Source organism: Arachis stenosperma, chromosome 1, assembly GCF_014773155.1.
Source record: "Arachis stenosperma cultivar V10309 chromosome 1, arast.V10309.gnm1.PFL2, whole genome shotgun sequence".
In the NCBI taxonomy this organism is placed as follows: Eukaryota; Viridiplantae; Streptophyta; class Magnoliopsida; order Fabales; family Fabaceae; genus Arachis; species Arachis stenosperma.
In genome coordinates, this window is record NC_080377.1 from 70,913,699 (window position 1) to 70,921,507 (window position 7,809).

A 7,809-nucleotide genomic window follows, 5' to 3' on the forward strand; every position below is an offset into this window, starting at 1 on the left:
ACCATGTTCCAAAATAAATTCTTCAAGCAAGTTTGTCACAAAAAAGGATTTTTTTCAAATTGATAAGGTGCCCTAAAAACAATTTTTCTTGGAAAAGAAATCATCACCCTAACCAAGTAGTCCTAACATAAAAAGAAATAGTGAAATATGTACAAATTCTAACTAACATGCAACCTATCATGCAATACAACAACTAACTAGCTAAAGAAATTAAGAATTGGTGTTGAAAAAAAGAAATTGTTACCCATGGAGATCGGTCAGACGACCTCTCCATACTTATAAATTTGCATCGTCCTCGATGCATGCAAAGAAGAGTAAAGTGGATGGGTTGCTACAATTGATGAGCTCCTTCAAAAGATTGTGCGGGTGAACTTGTTTGTTGCCCCATTTAGAAGCTTTCTCATTCCTTTCCTTTTTGGTGGCCAACCTAAAAGGAGAGAAAAAAGAAAGAAAATTAAGCCTACAACAAGGATAGTAAGCAAATATAACATAGGCGGGGATAATGCCAAATAAGAATAAGGTTCTCACTACATGTTAGCTACGCATGTAAGTGAGAGAGCAATATAAGCAATGGGCATATCAACTAATACTTGATGCAAGAGTAAAGTCAAAGTATAGGTACATGACATGAAGAGCATGTTCCATCGAGCTTAATTAACAAAGAGTGGGTCATGAAAGACATGTAAGTTCATATCAATGCCCAAAGGATACAAGGATCATCAAGGTTAAGCATTGATTTAAAAGTTTCATCACCCAACAATATCAAACAAGTCAAGAAGCACCAAGATTAACCAAGAAATTCTTAACGATTGAGTAAGAAAATGCAACACATTTTGAAAGAAGAGACTTAGAAAAAAAATTGAAAACAGGCTATAGAAACAAAATTGAAATGTAAAGAATAGAAGTATACGAATGCAATAAACAAAAGAAAAAGGCAAGGGAGAAAAAAAACTTTTTTTTACGACGCGGACGCGTCATGCACCCGTGCGCGTGGGCGAGTAGGCGGGACAAGCGACGCGTACGCGCATAGCACGCATACGCGCGGATGTGAAGATGGCGACCGACGCGTATGCGTCATGCACGCTTGCGCGTGGGTCGCGGGCACAGAGTAGGCACAACTTTGGCACAACTCTCTAGTTTTTGTACCAAGAGTGCGATATGCACCACCGACACACGCGCGCACAGCACGCTTGCGCGCGGATGCCCTTTTTTGTTTTTAGTGTATTTGAAAATTTTTCAAAAACCAAAAAGATTTGTTTTTAAATTTGATTTGTGATTGTTTTAGAATGCTTATAGATTAGGAGAGTGCCCTGTTTAAAAAATATTAAAACAAGAGTATGCAAAGAAGAAAACTACCTAACAGTGGCAACCCAATTCATCCATTGATTATATTTACAAGAGAATGAAAAGAGTTTATCATGGTGGGGTGTCTCCCACCTAGCACTTTTAGTTTAAGTCCTTAAGTTGGACATTTGGTGGGGGTCCTTGCTAGGGTAGTTTATGCTTGAATTCATCCTTGAATCCCCACCATTGTTTGCATCTCCAATGTCCACCAGGATCCCAAATTAGGCGCACAAGGCCTTCAAGTAAGCTTAGGTAGATGACAAGGCCCCGAAAGTGTTGAATGTTGAAATGGATTCTGGGGTCCCAAACTTTGTTTTTGCATCCATCTTCTCGTTGACTACCATAGTTAAATTTGGGTGACAAGGCTTGTGAATTCTCAATTAGACCTCTAAACATTCTCCTAGACCCATGCAATTTGGTTCTACACCAATCGTTGCTATTCAACTTTGAGCATGCAACCATCATGAACTTAGATTGATGTTTCTAACCACTACACAACTCTCTCCTACTCTAAGAGCTCTAAGTTGACCATCATTTTCAATCAAACCATATTCAAGTGAAAAATTAAAGCTCAGGGATAAGAATTTCACCCACTTGAATGTTGTGTTGGATGATGGTGACTTAGGAAGGGGGACCTCCCCGCACTTAGCCAATGCGAGGTCTACTCCCTTGTGCTCTTTCTTGATTACCTCCACCTCTTGGCTAGCTTCTTCAACCTCTTCCTCTTGACGAAGTTCTTCACATTCAACCACTTCTTCACCAACTTCTTCTAGCTCTTCCCCACTCTTCACATCACAACTTGGAGGTAATGTGGAACTCACCTCAACATCTACCTTAATTACAATAGGGGAAGATTCCTCAAATACCAAGGGATCATGTGTTGGTGTGGGATCATCTTCAAGAGGACGAGTTGTTATTTGCTCACCTTCTTCCAATTCTTCATCATTCATTATATACTTAGGAGGTTGCGACATTATCCTCCTCAACACCAAATTCAAGCTCATTGGAAGAAGGTTCAACAACTTTCACAAAATCATCAACAATGTCACTTGGTGTGGAAGTGTTCTTAAGCTTGGAATCCACCTCTTGTTCAACCACTTCTTCTTCATTAACAATCTCTTCACTCTCCACTTGTTGCAAGACATACCCCATCTCCTTGTCCTCATGTTGAGATTCTAAAATCTCCTTCATGCTCCTTTCTTCTGTTGATTTCTCACATTCATCTGTGGAGATGCTTTGCTTATTGCATGAGTCCCGTGAGTCCAAGATAACGGTAATGTTAGCAAACTAAGCCATGATTTTTTCAAATATGGAAGGTGATTCATCTTGTGGTTGAGAGTTCTCATACATTGGAGGTGGTTCATCTTGGTAATAGTATGGAGGTGCTGGTTCTTGAGGGTATTGGGGGTTGAATTGGGGTGGTTCTTCATATGGTTCATATGGTTCACAAGGTGGTTGGTATGGTGAATATGGGTTGGGGTCATATGGAGGTGTTTGGTGAAAAGGGGGCTTGTGAGTAAGGTGGTTCAAAATTATGTTGAGAAGGTGGTTCATAGGCATATGGTGGTGGTTGTTGACAATCACAATAAGGGTCACCACATCCATTAGATTGATATACATTAGGATTAAGAGTATACCCATAAGAATCCGAAGGTTGTTGTTGCCAAGAAAGTTGTTCAAAAGCTTGGGGCTCCTCCCACCTTTGATCTCCAACTCCTTGATGCATGTCCTCATTGAAGCTTCCATTCCCTACAACATAGTTTGAACCAAACTCATAACCAAAGTGAGGATGAGAATTCATAATAGCAAAAAGAAACAAAAACTCACAAAATAAGCAACGAAGACCTAAAGCTAACAAAAACTAACAAATAAGCAAAAAGCAAACATATTCACAATATTCACAATAGCCAATAACATAACACCATTGCAACTTCCTAGTAACGGCGCCATTTTTGATAATGAGAAATTATCGTGTCGGTCTAGAATTTCTCTTGTAGAAATTAGAACTTCATTGTAAGCATAGCTCCACACCAACAAACAACTCTCACATCAAATTAAATTTAGTTTTGTCACATGTACAAACCCCAATAAGAATTAACCGAAGTATTTAAACTCCGGGTCGTCTCACAAGGAATTGCAATGAAATGGTCAATTATTGGCTATGAAGGAACAAGGGGTTTGGTTTATAAAAGGGCAAGAAAATAAATGGCGAGAAAGTAAAAGGATAAGAACTAATAAAGAAATGGTAAACAACTCTTGGCTAAGACATGGGAAATTGAGATCACCATCCTTGTCTACATACCAAATATTGATAATTATGAGGGACCAACCTATTAAGTCTACCTCCAAAAGCTTTAAGTACGTCAAATAGGCTTGATCACATCAACCCATAAGTCCCAACCTATCTACTAATTAGATTAGTAGTGGGTTAGTGTCAATGGATATCAAATTGATCACCAAGGGTTCTCAAATCACCAATTCAATGAGACCCAATGACTCAAGGTCACTCAATTCCCTTAGCCTAGGCCAAGAGTCAAGAAAACTACTCAAAAACTAAAGGAAACATTCTATCAAGCACCTAGTGTGCCATAAAAGTAAACATCACAAAATGTTAGAATTAGTGAAACCACAAGCAAGAAATCAACAATAGCAATTAAGATGAACATAAAAATGACATAGAAACATTAAATTGCATTAGAAGAAATCAAAATCCAACAATGGTTCATCAACATAAAAGAGAGCATAAAAATAAAATTAACATCACAAACTAGAAGAATGCAAGTGTAGAAGCAAGAATTCATAAAAGAAATAAGATGAAAACACGAAATCAAAGCTAGATCTAAGAGACATTAACCTAAGAACCCTAATTCTAGAGAGAAGAGGGAGCTTCTCTCTCTAGAAACTAAACTACATGATGCTAATCCTACAAACAATTGCTCCCCCTTGCCCAAGCTTGAATTCAGCATGAAATAGCATCAGAAATGAGTTGGATTAGGTCCAAAAATAAGCTAGGAATCGCCCCCAACGAATTGTTTAAAGTGGACCCGTGTGCAACATCGGCGTGCGCGCGTCATGTGCGCGTGCGCGCCCTTATACGTCAGAAAACTATGACAAATTTTATATCATTTTGAAGCCCCGGATGTTAGCTTTCCATCGCAACTAAAACCGCCTCATTTGGATCTCTATAGCTCAAGTTATGGTCGATTGAGTGCGAAGAGGTCAGGCTTAACAACTTTACGGTTCCTTCATTTCTTCATGAGTTCTCCCACTTTGCATGCTTTTCTCCTCACTTCTTCCATCCAATACTTGCCTTATGAACCTGAAATCACTCAACAAACAAATTAAGGCATCGAACGGAATCAAAGTGAATTAAAATTGGCAAATTTAAGGCCTAAAAAGCATGTTTTTGCACTTAAGCACAATTTAAAGGAGAATTACAAAACCATGACATTTCATTGAATAAATGTGAGAAAAATTGATAAAATTCCCTAAATTAAGCACAAGATAAACCACAAAATCAGGGTTTATCGATAGGCATGAAAGAAATTAAAGGAAAGCAATTAAAAGCAATGGAAATAGAATTTAAATACTAAAAGGGCTCTTGGTGAGAATTGGGTAATTAGGTCTTGCTATCCTAGTAGTGGACCACAAACATGGTAATTATGTGTGAATTAATCCCAATTAGTCAACCCTACATCGAGAATAAGTCAACTAGGCATAATTAATCTCAATCCACAAGTCCTAATCGACTCACTAATTAACTTAGTGAAAGATTAGCGTTAGTGGAAACCAAATTAATTAACAACCCTCATACAATGTGGAATGGACATCCACCACTCAAGTTCACCCAAATCACACAATTTTCCAACCAAGAGTGAGAGAAACTAAGCTAAAACCAACCCAAACATTTTATCAAACACTTGGGAGGCAAATAAAGTATGATAAATGACAAGGAATAATAAATGCTACAACTACCAAGTAAGAAAAATAAAGATAGCAACTCAATAAAGCAATAAAAGAGGCATGAAACATAAAATTGCATTAAATGTAAATTAAAGTAACAAGAGTGCAAACACATAAAACTGAAAAAAATGGAGAAAATCACAAGAAAAAGTAATGAAATTAAGACAATAGAACAAGGAAAGATAGAAGAAACTAGATTAAAACAAGAATTAAAACAAGAAATTACAAAGCAATTAAACTAAAAACCCTAGGCTCTAGAGAGAAAGGGGAGCTTCTCTCTCTAGAAAATAAACTACATGACTAAAATCTAACCCTAATTGCTCCCTCCTTCTCACATGGAGTGAGGCCTTGTCTAATATAGGAAGAATCAGCTTCAGAAGGTCCGAAAATTGGGCTCTGGAGGCCCAGAAATCGCCCCTAGAAATTTTCAATAAGTGAGTCACGTGCTGGGACCTGTGCGTACGCACAAATGTGTGCGTACACACACTTGCTAATTTTTTTCTTGTGCGTACGCGCAGGTGGTTATGCGTACGCACATGGCTGAATGATTCTTGTGCGTACGCAAAGCAGGTTGTGCATACGCACACATGGTTTTGCGGTTCTTGTGCGTACGCACAGGTGTTTGTGCACACGCACACTCCAATGTATGCTTCTCCTTTGTTTTCTTCATGTTTTCTCCCTTTGTAGATGCTTCCTTCCACTTTTGCCTTGCCAAACTTGTCTCTAGGACCTAAAATCACTCAACAAACATGTCATGGCATCGAATGGCATAAAAGTGGGATTAAAATTATCTATTTTAAGGTCTAAAAAGCATGTTTTCACAATTAAGCTCAATTTAGGGAGAAAGCACAAAACCATGCTATTTAAAGGAATAAGCGTAGGAAAAGTTGATGAAATCCACCCAAATAAAGCAAATAAATATCATAAAATGTGGATTCATCAATGTCTTTTGGAAATAATTTCTCTATGAAGCTCAAAATTCATACTTGAAGAAAAGTGTAGATCATAATGAGAGTGAAGGCGGTTACCGAATTGAGATTTGAAACCTACTAGATCAGGATTAGCAGGTTCTTTCACTGAGTTAAGGAAAGGCCTTTTGTTACCTTTGGAGGGGTGACTAGAAGGTTCTGAACGTCCTTGAGGACGATAGAATGAACGAGGAGAATGAGAAGCTAATGGTTCTTCATCTGTCATGGTCTCTTCCCTTTTGCAGCATTTGCCCTAAAAGTTCCTGCTTCCTGTGGTGTTGAAGAGGGTCTTCGAGAGGTGGTTTTGGTCCTTGCCATAGGTTCAGGAATTTAGAAGGAGTGAGAGGAAGAGTGTGAATGTATGTGAATGTGAGTGTGGCTTATTCCTTTTGTGAAGGATTTCGTAGAGGTCGAATGGTGCTTGTGTCTCTTCTTGTTGCAACCTTCTTTTTTATGGTTATTAAAATAACAATGAATATGATAAAGAAAGTAGAGGCAGTTAGAGAAGATGAGGGGTTTACAATGAATAACTACTGTTAATGCTTAGTGCTTCTCCCCCTTTTTCAAAACACGAAAGATAAATGAAGAAGGGTTTTGAGAAGTTTGAATTTAAAATAAAAATCAAGTAGCTTAAAAAGACAATATAGTTGAAACCTTTTAAAAATCAAAAATTTATTTGACTTGAAAAGAAACCCTTAAAAGCAAATATCTTTTTTGATTTGAATGATCAAATCAAACAATGAGGGCCACTTCATAAAATATAATTTCTTCTTTCTTGGGCCCAATGGTGGTTTTAAGGAAACACAATGGACCATCAAGGATTCAGTCTTGACCCAGATTAATTAATTTAACCAACACTCAGTTTGAGATTCAAGGAACCTAGAGGGAGTCATCATCTGTCAAGTTTTATCTCCTGTTGACTTGAGAGACAAAAACAATCAAAAAATAATCTTATCACATTTAGTTCAAAAACTCAACATCAACAATTCCTAATGCAGTTCTCAATTTACAACATCTATCTTCACACAGAGGTTTTGTAAAAATATCAGCCAATTAACCCTCAGATTTCACAAATTGTATGTTAATTGTACCCTTTCGCACATCTTCTTTAATGAAGTGAAATTTCACTTCAATATGCTTAGTTCTTGAGTGTGAAATAGGGTTTTTAGAAATGTTAATTGCACTCATGTTATCACAAAATAAAGGGATATTATTGACTTGCAATTTGTAATTTGCAAGTTGTGTTTTGAGCCAAATCAATCGAGAACAACAAGAAGAAGCGACTATGTATTCAGCCTCAGCAGTGGATACTGCAACAGTAGCTTGCTTCTTGCTTGACCACACATTCAAGGACTATCCAAGGAAGCAGCAAATTCCTAAAGTACTTCTCCTGTTAACACAGTCTCCGGCAAAATCTACATCACAATAACCAACTACACAAAACTTATCATATTTAGGATACCAAAGACCAAAATCATGTATCTAATGATCTTTTTTACGGCATAAAGATGTGATTCTTTTGGATGAGATTGGA